The sequence below is a fragment of the Gallinula chloropus genome (genome assembly GCF_964237585.1).
Source record: "Gallinula chloropus genome assembly, chromosome: Z".
Taxonomy (NCBI): Eukaryota; Metazoa; Chordata; class Aves; order Gruiformes; family Rallidae; genus Gallinula; species Gallinula chloropus.
In genome coordinates this window covers 39,619,607-39,633,875 of record NC_140089.1, presented here as the reverse complement: position 1 = coordinate 39,633,875, position 14,269 = coordinate 39,619,607, and positions in this window count along the sequence as shown.

The window sequence follows — 14,269 nt, the reverse complement described above, 5'->3', positions numbered from 1 at the left end:
GCCGGGAGCGCTGCCCGGTGCCCTAGCGCCGGCACGCCGCGGGGTTTTGGGGAACCGGGGCGCTTGCTTCGGCCCCTGAAACGCACCCTGGCTGGGCCCGCTTGGCCGCCGCCCGCTTGCAGTGCCTGACGCGCCAAGCGATGCCAAGCGTACGCTGGGGAGTCCCCGGGGCGCTGTCGGACCCCGCGGGCAGGCGGCGGTCACCGAGCAGCCCCGGCGGCGATGGTTTCCTTCTGCTCGGTGGCGGTGGTGGTGGTGGTGGGGGGAAGTTGGGCCTGCTCGTTGCGAGCTGTGCTGATGGAGAATTCTTTCATTTTCCGTGTTCTTCGACTGTATGTAGCGAAGGGCCAGATCACGCCTGCGGCATGCAGTGACATCGGCTGGGAAACAGGGTGTTTTGGGCCCCTGTGAGAGCTGTGGCACACACACAACAGGCCTCTCCCCCCTCCTGCCCTGGCCTGGCCGTCCTGGGGGCTTTCTCCACAGGCCCAAGCATCCTCTTAACAACACCTGCATTTTGAGGGCTGCTGGTAGCTGCTGGCTGTCAGCAGCTAGAAGCACAGGGAGGACTCCAGGCCCAGACTTCGATTTGCACACAGTTTTGCAAGTTTGTGGATCATTGAACATGAAGATTAAGTATTTCTCTACTTCTGCATGCCCAAACTGTGTTTTGAAGGTGGTATAGGAATAAATACCCAAAAGTGTTATGGGTGGGCTTTCTGAGTAGCTGCCCTGGAGGCAGAGGAAAATGAAAAATTGTCTGTTTTGCCTGGGCTCTGGGAAGACCCTTCTGTTGTGGGGTTGCTGAGGGTCAAAGAACAACAGGTGCCAATTGCTGCCACAGTGATGTGCAGATGAAAATGTCACACCAGCTAAGACTCCCTGATTCCTATCCAGAACCTGATGCCTGAACTGCAGTCAGGGACTGATCAGCAGAACTTGTTCACTCTTTAACAATCCCATTATGGCTCAATGTTCAGATGGAGAGGAGTGACAAGTAGTGTCCCTCCAGGATCCATACTGGAACCAGTGTTGTTAAATATCTTCATCAATGACATAGTGGGATCAACTACACCCTCAGCAAGCTTGTAGTTGACACCAAGCTGAGTGGTGCAATCGACATGCCAGAGGGATGGGATGTCATGCAGAGAGACCTGGACCAGCTAGAGAGGTGGGCCTATGCAAATCTCATGAAGTGCAAGTGTAAGGTCCTGCACATGAGTTGGGGCAATCCAAGTTATCAATACAGGCTGAGGGGTGATGTGAGAGAAGGCAGCCCTGCAAAAAAAGACTTTGGAGGTATTGATGGATGAAAAGCTGGCCATGAGCTAACAATGTGCACTTGCAGCTCAGAAGGCAAATCACATCCTGGGCAGCATCAAAAGAAGTGCAGACAGCAGCTTGAGAGACGATTTACCTCCTGCTCTTGTGAGATCCCACTTGGAATACTGTATCCAACTCTGGAGCCCTCAGCACAAAAAGGAGATGGACCTCTTCAAGTGAGACCAGAGGAGATCAACAAGGATCATCAGAGAGCTGGAGCATCTCTTGTACAAAGGCTGGCTTAGGGAGTTGGAGTTGTTCAGCCTGGAGAAGAGAAGGCTCAGAGGAGACCTTATAGTGGCCTTCCAGTACCTTAAGGGGAAAAGGAAAGCTGGTGAGGGACTACATGGAGATCTAGCAATAGGAAGAGGCGTAGTGGTTTTAAACTAGAGCAGGGTAGGTTTAGATAAGACATTAGGAAGAAGTCTTTTACTATGAAGGTGGTGAGACACCGGAACAGATGGCCCAGAGAGGTGGTAGAGCCCCCATTCCTGGAGACATTCAAGATCAGGCTTGATGAAGCTCTGAGCAACCTGATCTAGTTAAAAGTGTCCCTGGTTACTGCAGGGGAGTTGGACTAGTTGACCTTTAAAGGTCCCTTCCAACCTGACATATTCTGATTCTGTGATATGGCCGGGATGGAAGTCCAATGGATAGTGGAGGCTGACAGTGGACTATTGTGGCCTGAACAACGTCACGCCGCCCATGAGTGCTGCAGTGCCAGCCATGCTGGAACTCCAGAGTGAACTGGAGTCAAAAGCAGCCAAGTGGTATGTCACAACTGATATTGCAAATGCTTTCTTTTCAGTCCCTTTGGTGGCTGAGTACAAGTCATGGTTTGCTTTTGCTTAGAAGGCCATCCAGTACACCTGGAACCTACTGCCCCAGGGGTGGAAACACAGCTAGGAGGAAGGGCCCTACCTGGAGTCTGGCAGAAAGCATCGGGGGAGACTCAAGGCCAACCCCTGTGGTTTTGGAGTCGGGGCTACAGAGGCTCCAAGACCCGTTACACTCCCACAGGAAACACTGGCAGCACATGAAGGGGTTCGAGCCACTTCAGAAGTGATTGGAGCTGAAGCCCAGCTCCTCCTGGCACCCTGACTGCTGGTGCTGGGCCCTTCTATGCACCATGTCATCGATGCTATGTGGAGCAAGTGGGTTGCACTAATCCTGCAGAGGGCTCAAACAGGAAAGCCCAGTCACCCAGGGATTCTGGAAGAGATCACAGACTGGCCAGGAGTCAAAGATGATGAAACATCTTGTTCTGGATGTCATCTCCAAGCAATTGGAAGAGAAGAAGGTCATGAGGAGTAGTCAGCATGGGGAGATCATGCTCGACCAATCTCATAGCCTTCTATGATCTCATCACCAGCTGGGTAGATGGAGGGAGAGCAGTGGATGTCATCCACCTTGACTTCAGCAAGGCTTTCGATACTGTCTCCCATGGCATCCTGATAGCAAAGCTGAGAGAGCATGGGATAGATGAGTGGGCAGGGAGGTGGGTTGAGAATTGGCTGTCAGACTGAGCTCAGAGGGTGGTGATCAGTGGAGCAGAGTCTGACTAGAGACCTGTGACTAGCAGTGCTCCCCAGGGCTCAGTGTTGGGTCCAGTCCTGTTTAATATCTTCATTGACGACCTTGATGAGGGAATAGCATCCACCCTCAGCAAGTACCTGATGATACAAAGCTGGGAGGAGTGGCTGACACGCAGGAACACTGCGCTGCCATCCAGAGACACCTGGACAGGCTGGAGAGCTGAGCAGGGAGAAACCAGATGAGGTTCAACAAAAGCAAGTGTAGAGTCTTGCACCTGGGAAGGAATAACCACTTGTATCAGTACAGGCTGGGGGATGACCTGTTGGAGAAGAGCTCTGTGGAGAAAGACGTGGGGGTCCTGGTTGATGACAGGTTGGCCATGAGCCAGCAGTGTGCCCTGGTGGCTAAGAGAGCCAATGGGATCCTGGGGTGCATCAGGAGGAGCATAGCCAGCAGGTCAAAGGAGGTGATCCTCCCCCTCTACTCTGCCCTGCTCAGGTCCCACCTGGAGTATTGTGTCCATTTCTGGGCTCCCTGGTATAAAAAAGACAGGGATCTCCTGGAGAGAGTCCAGAGAAGGGCTACAAAGATGATTAAGGGCCTGGAGCATCTCCCCTATGAGGAAAGGCTGAGTGAGCTGGGTCTGTTCAGCCTGGAGAAAAGAAGACTAAGGGGGGACCTTATTAATGTTTATAAATGTCTGAAGTATGGGGTGCAGGGGGAAATGTCCAGCCCCTTTTCAAGTGGTCTGTGGGGACAGGACAAGGGTCAATGGCTGCAAGTTGGAGCACAGGAAGTTCCACGCCAACATGTGGAAGAACTTTTACACAGTGAGGGTGACAGAGCCCTGGGACAGGCTGCCCAGGGAGGTGGTGGAGTCTCCTTCTCTGGAGATATTCAAGACTCGTCTGGATGCCTATCTGTGTGATATGAACTAGGGAGCTGCTGTGGCAGGGGGGTTGGACCCGATCATCTCTTGAGGTCCCTTCCAACCCCTGTGATTCTGTGATTCTGTGATTTTGGAGGATCACCAGAGAAGGAAGTGACCTGTGCCGAAGAGGCTCCACTATATAACAAACTGCCAGAAAATGAGAAAAAAATATGCCCTGTTCACTGATGGGTCCTGTCGCATTGTTGGAAAACATCAGAGGTGGAAGGCTGCCATGCTGCCATGTGGAATCCTATACATCGCAAGTTGCAGAAGCTGCTGAAAGAGAAGGAGAATCCAGCCAGTTTGGAGAGGTAAAATCCATCCTGCTGGCTTTAAACATTGCCAGATACAAAAAGTGGCTGAAAATGCACCTCTATCCTGACTCCTGGATGGTGGACAGTGCCCTGTGGGGGTGGTTGCAACGGTGGAAACAGACCAACTGGTAGCGCAAAGGCAAACCCATCTGGGCTGCTCCATTGTGGCAAGATATTGCTGCCCAGCTCCTAGCTGTAAAAGTATGACACAGACATGCCTACATACCCAACTGTCAGGCCACTGAAGAAAATCAGAACAAGCAGCAGGTGGATCAGGCTGCTAAGATTTAAGCGGTTCAAGTAGACATAAGTGTGAGTTATTTGTGGCTTGTTGGGCCCATGACACCTCATATCATCAAGGGAGAGATGTCACATATAGATGGGCTCATGATTGAGGGGTATACTATCTCATAGGTCATCCATGAATGTGAAACATGTCCTTCAAGAAAGCTAAGCACTTAAAACCTGTGTGGTATGGAGGATGATGGTTAAAATATAAATATGGAGAAGCCTGGTAGATTGATTACATAACTCTTCCTTAAAGAGAATTCTTGCTGAAGCAAGAAGTATATGCTCACAATAGTAGAAACAACCACTGTCTGGCTAGAAACTTATCTGTGCCCCATGCCACTGCCTGGAACACCATCCTGTGTCTTGAGAAGCAAGTCCTCTGGTGATATTGCATCCCAGAAAGAACTGAGTTGGAAAACATTACTCATTTCCATCTCACAAACACCTGGGCCAAAGGACATGGCATTGAATGGGTATGTCATGTCATGTTATCCTGGATACAGCTCCTGTTTCCAGGTACAAATAGATAATAATGGTAACAATTATTGCAGTGGAGAGCTTGGAAGACAATGAATCATTATTTACAAGGTTAGAGAATAGGAAGGTCTGCTGGAAATCATGTTTTCAAGGATGCATTTCTGAATAATAATTTTAGTGAACTGTCCTCATTCTATTTGGGAAAAGTTCTGCTTTAACTGCACTTTGTACAACTTTGGTGAAGTGAAATTTATACAGGGTCTTCTTTAAATTATTGCACCAAGAATCTTGGCCTTTCCTGTGTCTGCTCTAGGTCATCCATTCCATTCAGCAGCGGATATATATTTTTTCTTTTCAGTCTTTTACTTCTGACCTATTAGTGGAAACTCTTCTCACTGCTCTTGACATTAGTCAGAAGTCTCAACTCTAGCGAGGCTTTGTCTTTTCTGATACAGTCCCTAAATTCCCAGGCAGGGTTTCTGAATTCTCCCTTTGCAGTCTGTCTCTACTTCCGTTCTCCCTATACTGCCTTTTTTTTTTTGTGTTGGAGCTCTATGGTGAGTTTCCTGTTTTGCCAGGATGGTTTCCTACTATCTCTACTGGTTTTCTGATTGTAGAGGTGGATTGTTCTGTTTAGGGTGCTCTCCTCAAAGGCGAACCAACTTTACTGGGATTTTTTTTCTTTTAAACACAATCTCAGTGAATGTGGTGGAGGAGTGCCTCAGCTGAGCTGGCTGTGTTGATCCTAGCTAGTGCTTCTCAATTTCCTTTCCTCATTGTGCTGATAGCACCTTGGTCTTGTCCAGACTAATTTTAAACTTAATGGACTCCCAGGCATGTCAGTTCATGGGCTAGTCTGCATAGTATGCCTGCTTTTTGTACATCCTGTCCTCAGTTGTCTCAAGTTGACCCCTTTAAGAGCTCTTTTTAATATTTTGGTAGTTTAATACTTTTATGCCTTGTTTTCTGATGGTGATTTAGATAGTATCAATGCATTACTTGGTGGCTGGCTTGCCTACTAGTTAAGTTGCTCTAATTGCTGCATTATTTTAAAATCAAAATGACTATGCAGAGTAGGATCCTTAGTTTGATAACCCATTCTTGTGACTGGGAAACTGTATCTGACCATAGGGAGTACCAGTTTCTGCATCGTGCTGTTTTCTGCAGCACTTCAAGGAAGAAGCCCAGGTTGTTTGTGTCATTCAAAGCACTGCAGTTAAGTTACTTGTGGTAACTTATTGATGGTCTCCAAAGTGGGGTGCATGAGATGATCCACGGAGGTGCAGGAAGAAAATATTAGAGCTTCAGTAATGCATCTATGTAACTTATAAGTCAATATGTGTACATGGTTTTTGCCCATATACATATGTATGTGTGTCAGAAATGTTTTTACTGATAGGGAGACATGATCAAAAAGGTTTGGAGACTACTGATCTAAACAATATCAATCACATCCACCAAACCTGGTCACTGTAAGAAAAGAATTTCACTGTGTTCATAGAGTCAGAACTGTGTTGTGCACCAAGAAGCACCTCAGATCCCAGATATATTTAGTTGTGTTTGAAAAAAAATACATCCATTCTTTCATAAAGTGATTACTAAAGCTTTCTTAACAAAGACTCAAAAGTATTGCAAATATTGATCATGTATTAAGAATTGATTCTTCAGCTTTAAGCACATCAAATTGGAGACCTTTCTCCTGTATCTTCTGCTGCTAGTCCATTTGGGCAGAGTATATCCTGAAATAGGGGTGTATACAGTATGAGTTGAAGATATGCTAACTGTCTCTCAGTTTGTGTAAATCTGTTCCATATACTAACTCCTGGCTTTATGAACACAGTTATGTTTTACATATGTAAAGCATGTTATTTGTAGACTGTGGTATGACTAGAGCTAGATAAGCATTTTCATAAAAAATACTACTTTCCAACTTACTCATCAGAAGCTGTCGCCTGACCAAAAAAAAAAAAAAGTTTATGTAATTTGACATGTGTCCTGAAATGTATATTTGTATTGCTCATTTACTGAAATGTTTGTTGCTGGTAAATGAGTTTTATAGAATTTCTGATAGTGAATTTAAATAATAAATAGATTAATTTCAAATGTTGTAAACAACTTCAAGCTTTTTCATGATCTTGATTATTTTTTTCTACTATTGATCTGTGTAATGCCCTTGGAATCTCTCTTGAGTTTTATTGAGTTGTTCCATATTTTGTGTCATGCTCTTTCGTGTTCTCCCTTTCCTTTTCTTGGACCCAATTCTGGTCTTAGATACATCAGTGGAGTTTTGGAACACTTGAGTGATGACTAGTAAAAAGTGCTTAAGAAACACATTTCAAATGTGAAAGGTCTCTCTGTGGTTTTAATTCTCATTTCTTCACAGTTGAAACTTCAAGTACCCATGACTTTTAGGTACTTGTAGTATTAGCTGGAATGAGAGCAGAAATATGGCAACACTGGGCAGTGTTGAAGATGTTGTTCTGAAGAATTAGCAAGTTATACCAAAGCATGTGTTAGGGTTTATTTTTATTTCACACAGATTCACAGAATGGCAGGGTTGGAAGCGACCTCTGGAGATCATCTAGCCCACTCCACCCCCTCCCCCCCACTAAAGCAGGATCACCTGGAGCAAGTTGCACATGACTGTGTCCGTGTGGGTTTTGACTATTTCCAGAGAAGGAGAATCCACAACCTCTCTGGGAAGTCTGTTCCAGTGCTCTGCCAACCTCAGAGTGAAGTTTTTCCGTATATTGAGATGGGACTTCCTGTGCTCCAGTTTGTGCCTGTTGCCCCTTCTCATGTTGTTGAGCACCACTGGGAAGAGTCTGGCCCCATCCTCTTGATATCCCCCCTTTAGATATTTATAAGCATTGGTGAGATCCCCTCTCAGTCTTCTCCAAGCTAAGCAGACCCCACTCTCTCAGCCTTTTCTCATACAAGAGATGCTTCAGTCCCCTCATCATCCGTGTAGCCCTCCACTGGACTCTCTCTAGTAGTTCCCTGTTTTTTGTTGACCTGGTGAGCCCAGTACTGGACACAGTACTCCAGACGTGGCCTCACCAGGTCAGAGTAGAGGGAGAGGAAAACCTTCCTTGACCTGTCCACAATCTTAATGCACCCCAGGATACCATTGGTTTTCCTGGCCACAAGGGCACACTTATGGCTCATGGAGAGCTTGTTGTCTGCCAGGACTCCCAGGTTCTTCTCTGCAGAGCTGCTTCCCGCCAGGTCAACCCCTAACCTGTACTGGTGCCTGGGGTTGTTCTTTCCTAGATGCAGGACCCTGCACTTGCCCTCGTTGAATTTCTTTAGGTTCCTCTCAGTCCAATTCTCTAGTCTGTCAAGATCTTGCTGAATGGCAGTACAGCCTTCTGGTGTGTTGGCCATTCCTTATTCCTATTCCTATTTCAGTGAAATACACCTATTTCCTATTTCAGTAAAAATACAGAGATCAGGAAATTTGCTGAGGGTACATTGTCCCCTCATCCAGGTCATTGATGAATATGTTAAATATGACCAGACCCAGGCTAGCTACAGGCCACCACTGAGACTGTGTCACTTATCACAACTATTCAGCCAGTTCTCAACCCACCTCACTGTCCACTCATCCAATCCACACTCTCTAAGCTGTTGTTTGGGTTTTGTTTTGGTTTGGTTTTGTTTGTTTGGTTTGGTTTTTAATGAGATAGGAGGACAGGCTGTTTGCTTTGTTCAGCCATGTGTCTTCCTCGCAATCATTTCCTTGAGATAACTGTGGTACTGGTGTGCATCTACTTCTCTTGATAATTTTAATTTTATAGATTTTTTTCCCCTACATTTACGTAGAAGTCAGGTATCATCACTCAAACTGCATGGAATTTCTGCCCAATCTGTTATTTTATTTAACCTGATAGTTGCCTCCATTTACCTTGTCAGAGTTCTCTGTATTTTGGGCATCTCCTGAGCAAAGATCAAACTGTGCTTGTGGTTGTGGTTATGACCCTGCATCCCAATATAGGAAAGCCTGAAACACGACCAGGTCTCAATCAACAAAGACATTTTCATTTTTCAGAAATGATGTAAGTAGTAGTTACATGTGATGTGCTGATGAAATAAGAGTGGTGACGTAGCTAGGGGAGCTGTGTTACAAATCCAGCAGAGTAATGTCCTGGTTGATGTAGTGCAGCTGGTATCAGCCACATTTCTTGTGTCTGTGTAACTGTACAGGCACTCCTAGGCTACCCAGCTCTGCTTGTGGACAAAGTTCGTCTTGTACTGATAGAGATCTTTGTGTCTGATGTAAATCTGAACTAGTTCTTTTTTGACCAATACTGGGACATATCTGATATGAAAGATAATTCCTTAAGGCACAGCAATTATTCAAATTTCTGTGTGACAGAGAAATATTCTTGCAGTGAGGGAAGAACTTTATTTGGAGCAGGACACATTTCTGTCATTTCAGGGTGGAGTTCTTTTGCACTGATTTGGATAAATGGCTTATATTTTTCTTACCACAGAAATCTCAATATGTGGCAGGACACCACTGGTAACGATCTGCTAATGTCCTCATTTAGTTTAAGGATGACCCCCACCCAGCACCCAACTTAATTCTCTCTGCATATGAGTGTTCAGGACAGTACTATTTTAATTTTCTCTGGTGCTGGGAAGACCTCAGGGATAATTCACCAATTTCCTCAGAAAAAAACCTGCTTATCTCCATTCCCTATACCCCAAGGCTTTCATGTGCTGTCCTGTGGGAAGCCCATGAGTACCATAATATTGGGTCTAAACCAGCCTATAGTAAATTTCCTCAGAGAATAAAAATTGTGAATGTGAATTTGTGGAACCATAAAAGAAATTTGCCCTTTTAAGCTGCTTAGATCCTTCACACAAAAGAGCCCCATGAATTCTTATGCCTTGGAGCTAAGACCGGATCAATGAAACAGAAAGGAAAAAGCTCTACATCTGCTGCCATATGGAGACTCATGCAATACTAGCAAAGCTGTAATGAACAGGTTTCCAGGGTGTTGGGTGTAGAGATGTCAAATTTATTTTATGACTAATGTGGAGCATTTAAAAGGCTGGTGCTTTAAAGATGTAGCTGAAATTTGCCTATCAGGATGAAAATGTTCCCCAGGAACAGTAGTAAGACAGAATCCTGCTAACTTCAGAAGACTATAGATCATGTGAAGCGTTACTCAGAGATATTGGTCTTTTAAAATTTGCTTCCTGCTTAAGTTTGTAACAGCACTTCACTGAAGAGTTAGGCATTATGCTCACTTTTCACTGAGAGTGAAGGAGACTCCTTGTGGGATAAGCTATTGATAGACCCTGATTCTAAGAGTTAATTCTATTATTATTTTAACAACATTGCTTACATTGTGTATTGGGTGTTATTTACTGATTTATTTGGATCTCTGAGCTAGATATGGGTAACTATCCACATAATTTGTGGACCAAATAAAATAGCAATTGTTGTACAAATTAAACTATTGAGGACAGTTTAAAATCAAAGGAAAATGCCCAGTTTAAGAGCAAAATTTGTGTGCTCTCAAACTAAACAAACACCCACAAAAATGTTTAGATACTTCAGATGGGTATACAATTAAATAGAAATTACATAATGTTTTGATAGAAGTAACAAGGTGGGAGCTGGTTTTCTGTTCTGATCACCCTTTTGTTTACATCTTTGCACTGAGGTGAGACTACTTCAGTATGTAGAACTTAAAAGCAGTTTGTTTGAGCTTTGGTTCAGTTTTCAGGTGTGTAACAGTGATGTCTACAAATACATGCAGACCTGCAAAACTGAATGAAAAGCGGTGATTACACATTAATTTGTCTCTGATGATCCAGGGGGTTTTGCATTAAAATGGTCTCCTAGGGCAGTAAGGACCAACTGAAAATTTGGTCTGTATTTTATAAAGGATATCAGCTTAGGAAAGCACTGGTGTAAAAGTTGTGTGAAAGCATAGGTGCACTTTTTTTAACTAAAATACTAAGACTGTTCCGAGATACCCCTTATTGTTCTGGATTTTTAGAATGTTCTGTGACATGAGGGAGATGCGGATGCAGTACTTTTATGTGCTGTAGTGTATGAATGTATGTGAAATGGCATGGTAGCACCTATTGCAGTTTTAAGGTGACTTAATAGGCACTTCTCTATAACCACAGTTACTTATTAGTAGAGTTTTATTAATTGATATAGCCAAACTTATAGTTAACACTGGATTTACAAGCATTCCAGAAAGTTATCCACTAACATTTCTGCTGGAAGTCACACATAGTTTAAAACTCCACTTCTCCAGAAAAGCTAGCAGTCTGGTGCATACCTAGACTGAGATATTCTTTAAAGATGATTTGGCAGAGTAGAAACCATAAGACACACCTCGAACAGGAGCCACATGTGTGCTTCAAAGTATCCAAGGTATGACACCCAGAGAGAGATACATCTAACCAACATTCCTGAAAGCTTTTGAAAACCTTGACTTAAGTGACTCTTAAGTATGTAGCAACTCAGGAAAAACGGAGATGTGTATTAGTCTGATTTCCACAGCTGACTGTTTCATGTAGTGGTCAGATTGGGGTTCTGCAAATGAGTTCTTTGCATGCCAGTAAGGTGTTCTTGCTGTGGAGCCATGGAAAATGTTCACTTATGAATTTAAAAATATTCATGAAGACCTTTTCCTCACAAGCCTTTTGTCTCAGACTCTTTTTTTAAGTGTCTGTCTGCTTGTTTTGGCAACTCTTTAAACTGTCTGTCTATTTTAAAAGCCTTGTAAGTGTAAACAAATTTAGGTAATTTTCATTAAGATGTTAGTTTGTCATTCATGTTTCCTTTCCAGAAGTAAGATACTTTTTGAAAAAGCATGAAACTGCTGCTGAGAAAGCAGTTTGAAACATAATGAATATGCAAAATTAGCAAATCTGAAAACATTTCCTTCATTGTACTCCAAAGGCATTTCAAACCTAGAGAAAACTTCATGTTACCTGCCTCTTCATTTCTCAGTGCTTGGAGATTTTCTCCAAGTACTGACCCTTTCCAGGTATCTGATGCATCAGTTTCTAACTTTTGCTTTTTCCTTTGATAGTCTTACTGCAAATAAAATAACAAAGATAATTTGTTAATAAAAGAATAAAGAGAGTGTTTGCCTGGGCTTGACTATAAGACAATGTGATGGTACAGAAGTGAATGCAGATGCCCCAGGGTGAACTGTCTACCCAGGTTCACTTGCCAGATGGTCCTTCCATTTGGGGTATTGCTGAATGCTCCTGGCATTTTAATCTGTAGTAAAAAAGTCCAGTGATAACAACATCAGTCTATAATATCAGTACATAAAATGTATAGCCATCTTGCTGATGATCTCACTACATTTACTTCTTTTAGAAAGCCCCAGCTCCCTGGGAGAACATCTGTTTGTCTCCTCAGATGAAGGCCAATACCTAAATATGGATTTATGTACCTAACTTTAGCTGCACACGTTGACCTAGGAGACCTAGGACAAGGACATGTTATGAAAGAAGGAGAATCAAAAATGACCTCAGGAGCTGTGGTGCTCTGACATTCATTTAATCCTTAGGAGACTGCTTTGGTGTTCACAGGTGATCCATGTGAAAGAATAGCTCAGCCTGTCCATGCTAGTTCACACAAACTTGCTTAAATCTGTTTGTAGACATTATACAATCATAAGAAGCAAATTTACTGATGTGAATGAGTCCCCTCATGGCATTGGATCACTATTTTTACTGTGACTGTTGGTAGAGACTGGACTATGTCTTTTCTTGCTTCTTTTTGTAGTATGCCTAAGTATCTTATATATCCTGTGTATCTTTTCATCCTGTTAACCACCTGGGTTTAAGCAAGTAAATCTTGTTTCATGCACTTTTGAGTTTTGGGCATTGTTCCTTCTGTTGAGTCTCCATTGTTGATAACTGACCTGTTGGCCTCTGATTTTAGCATCACATTTTATCTTCGAAGTCTCACATTTTATGAATAAAGCAGATTTTAAAGCTAGAGAGCCACCAATGAGTTTACTGAAATTTTTTTTTGTTTGCACAGAACTCAGAGCTTTGCATTCTCAGTCCTGTGGAAACTGACTACCTACTTGTCCACCCAGTTCTGTGTTCACAAGGTCATGGTAATGGCATCTCTGGAACATTCACAGTGATTTTTCACAGGACCTTTTCATTACTATCAGTATCTTATCAGAACGAAGTTGTTTAAGGTCCTTTTGTATACATTGAGAAAACCTTCTATTCAGTGTGTTCCAGTGACATACACATAAGAGATTTATTTCCCCCCCCTGGGAAGAGATACACTGGTCAGGTACCTTTCTTAAGTGGTCGGTTTTCAGCAAGTAATTGAATGTCATGTTCTTAGCCTGGTTTCTTCCCTTCTCTCCTACTAATCAAGCTGTTTGTTGAAGGAAGTGGCTTATCTCACCGATATCTTTCCACTTCACTGGAATTATCACTTCAACAATTGAAAAGCACAGTGGAGCATAATTACACCCAAGAGTGTAGTCTAATACCGAAAACATTTCTTTCCTTTCCATTGCTACAGAGGAACCAGCTTTTGCATGACAAATGCAATACACCTATGAGCAGTGTTTTGAAGAAAATGATTACTGCAGCTCATAAAATATGAAACAAAGATAAATATAGAGTATGGAAGAGCTCCATGGAGCCTGAATTCATTAAGAAAAAAAGAAAGTTAGGTCTAAACTAAAACTAACAATCTAAAATTATATTTGTGTTGTCTTTCTGTTTTTAAAACTTGATAGCTTTATACCTGGAAATCTTTCACTGCTCCCATTGACAGAGACTCATAAAACGAGCTGGTGGATATTTAAGTAGACAGCCTGTTAGTAGGGCCTGCAGGTACAGCTGCTAACACGGAGACCCTATTATTTTCTGTCCCTCTCTGAGCCAAATTAGGAGTTAGATAACTGTGGGGCAAGTTTATGCTACGGATGTGTCTTGTCTTGGCAATGTTGCCTCAGACTGACTCTGTGCTACAGATTCTCCCGGTGCCAGCACTCCTAGAATGACAAAGCTATCTTTTCATCCATGTGGCTTCTTTCATTTGTAAGAGTAAGAGGGGAAAGTTTTTATCACAATAGTGCCAAAGGTACTTTGCTGGAGCAGGAGTGGTTTGTCAGTATAATACAGCAAACTTTGTGTAAGGGGAAGCTTTCTCTGGCAAAGACAGCGATGTCTGCATTGTAACCCATTTGTAGATGTAATGTTAACACTGGTGGCTTGCCATTTGGTTTGATTCACTTTCCAGTCTTAACCTTCTCCCCATGTCCTGTGAAAATTAAGAAACCATTTGAAATAAAAAAAAAAAATGCTGTCCTTAATGTCAGTGGAAAAACACAGTATTTGACCAGAAAGAGTTAAAAGTGGAAGTGCTGCTGTG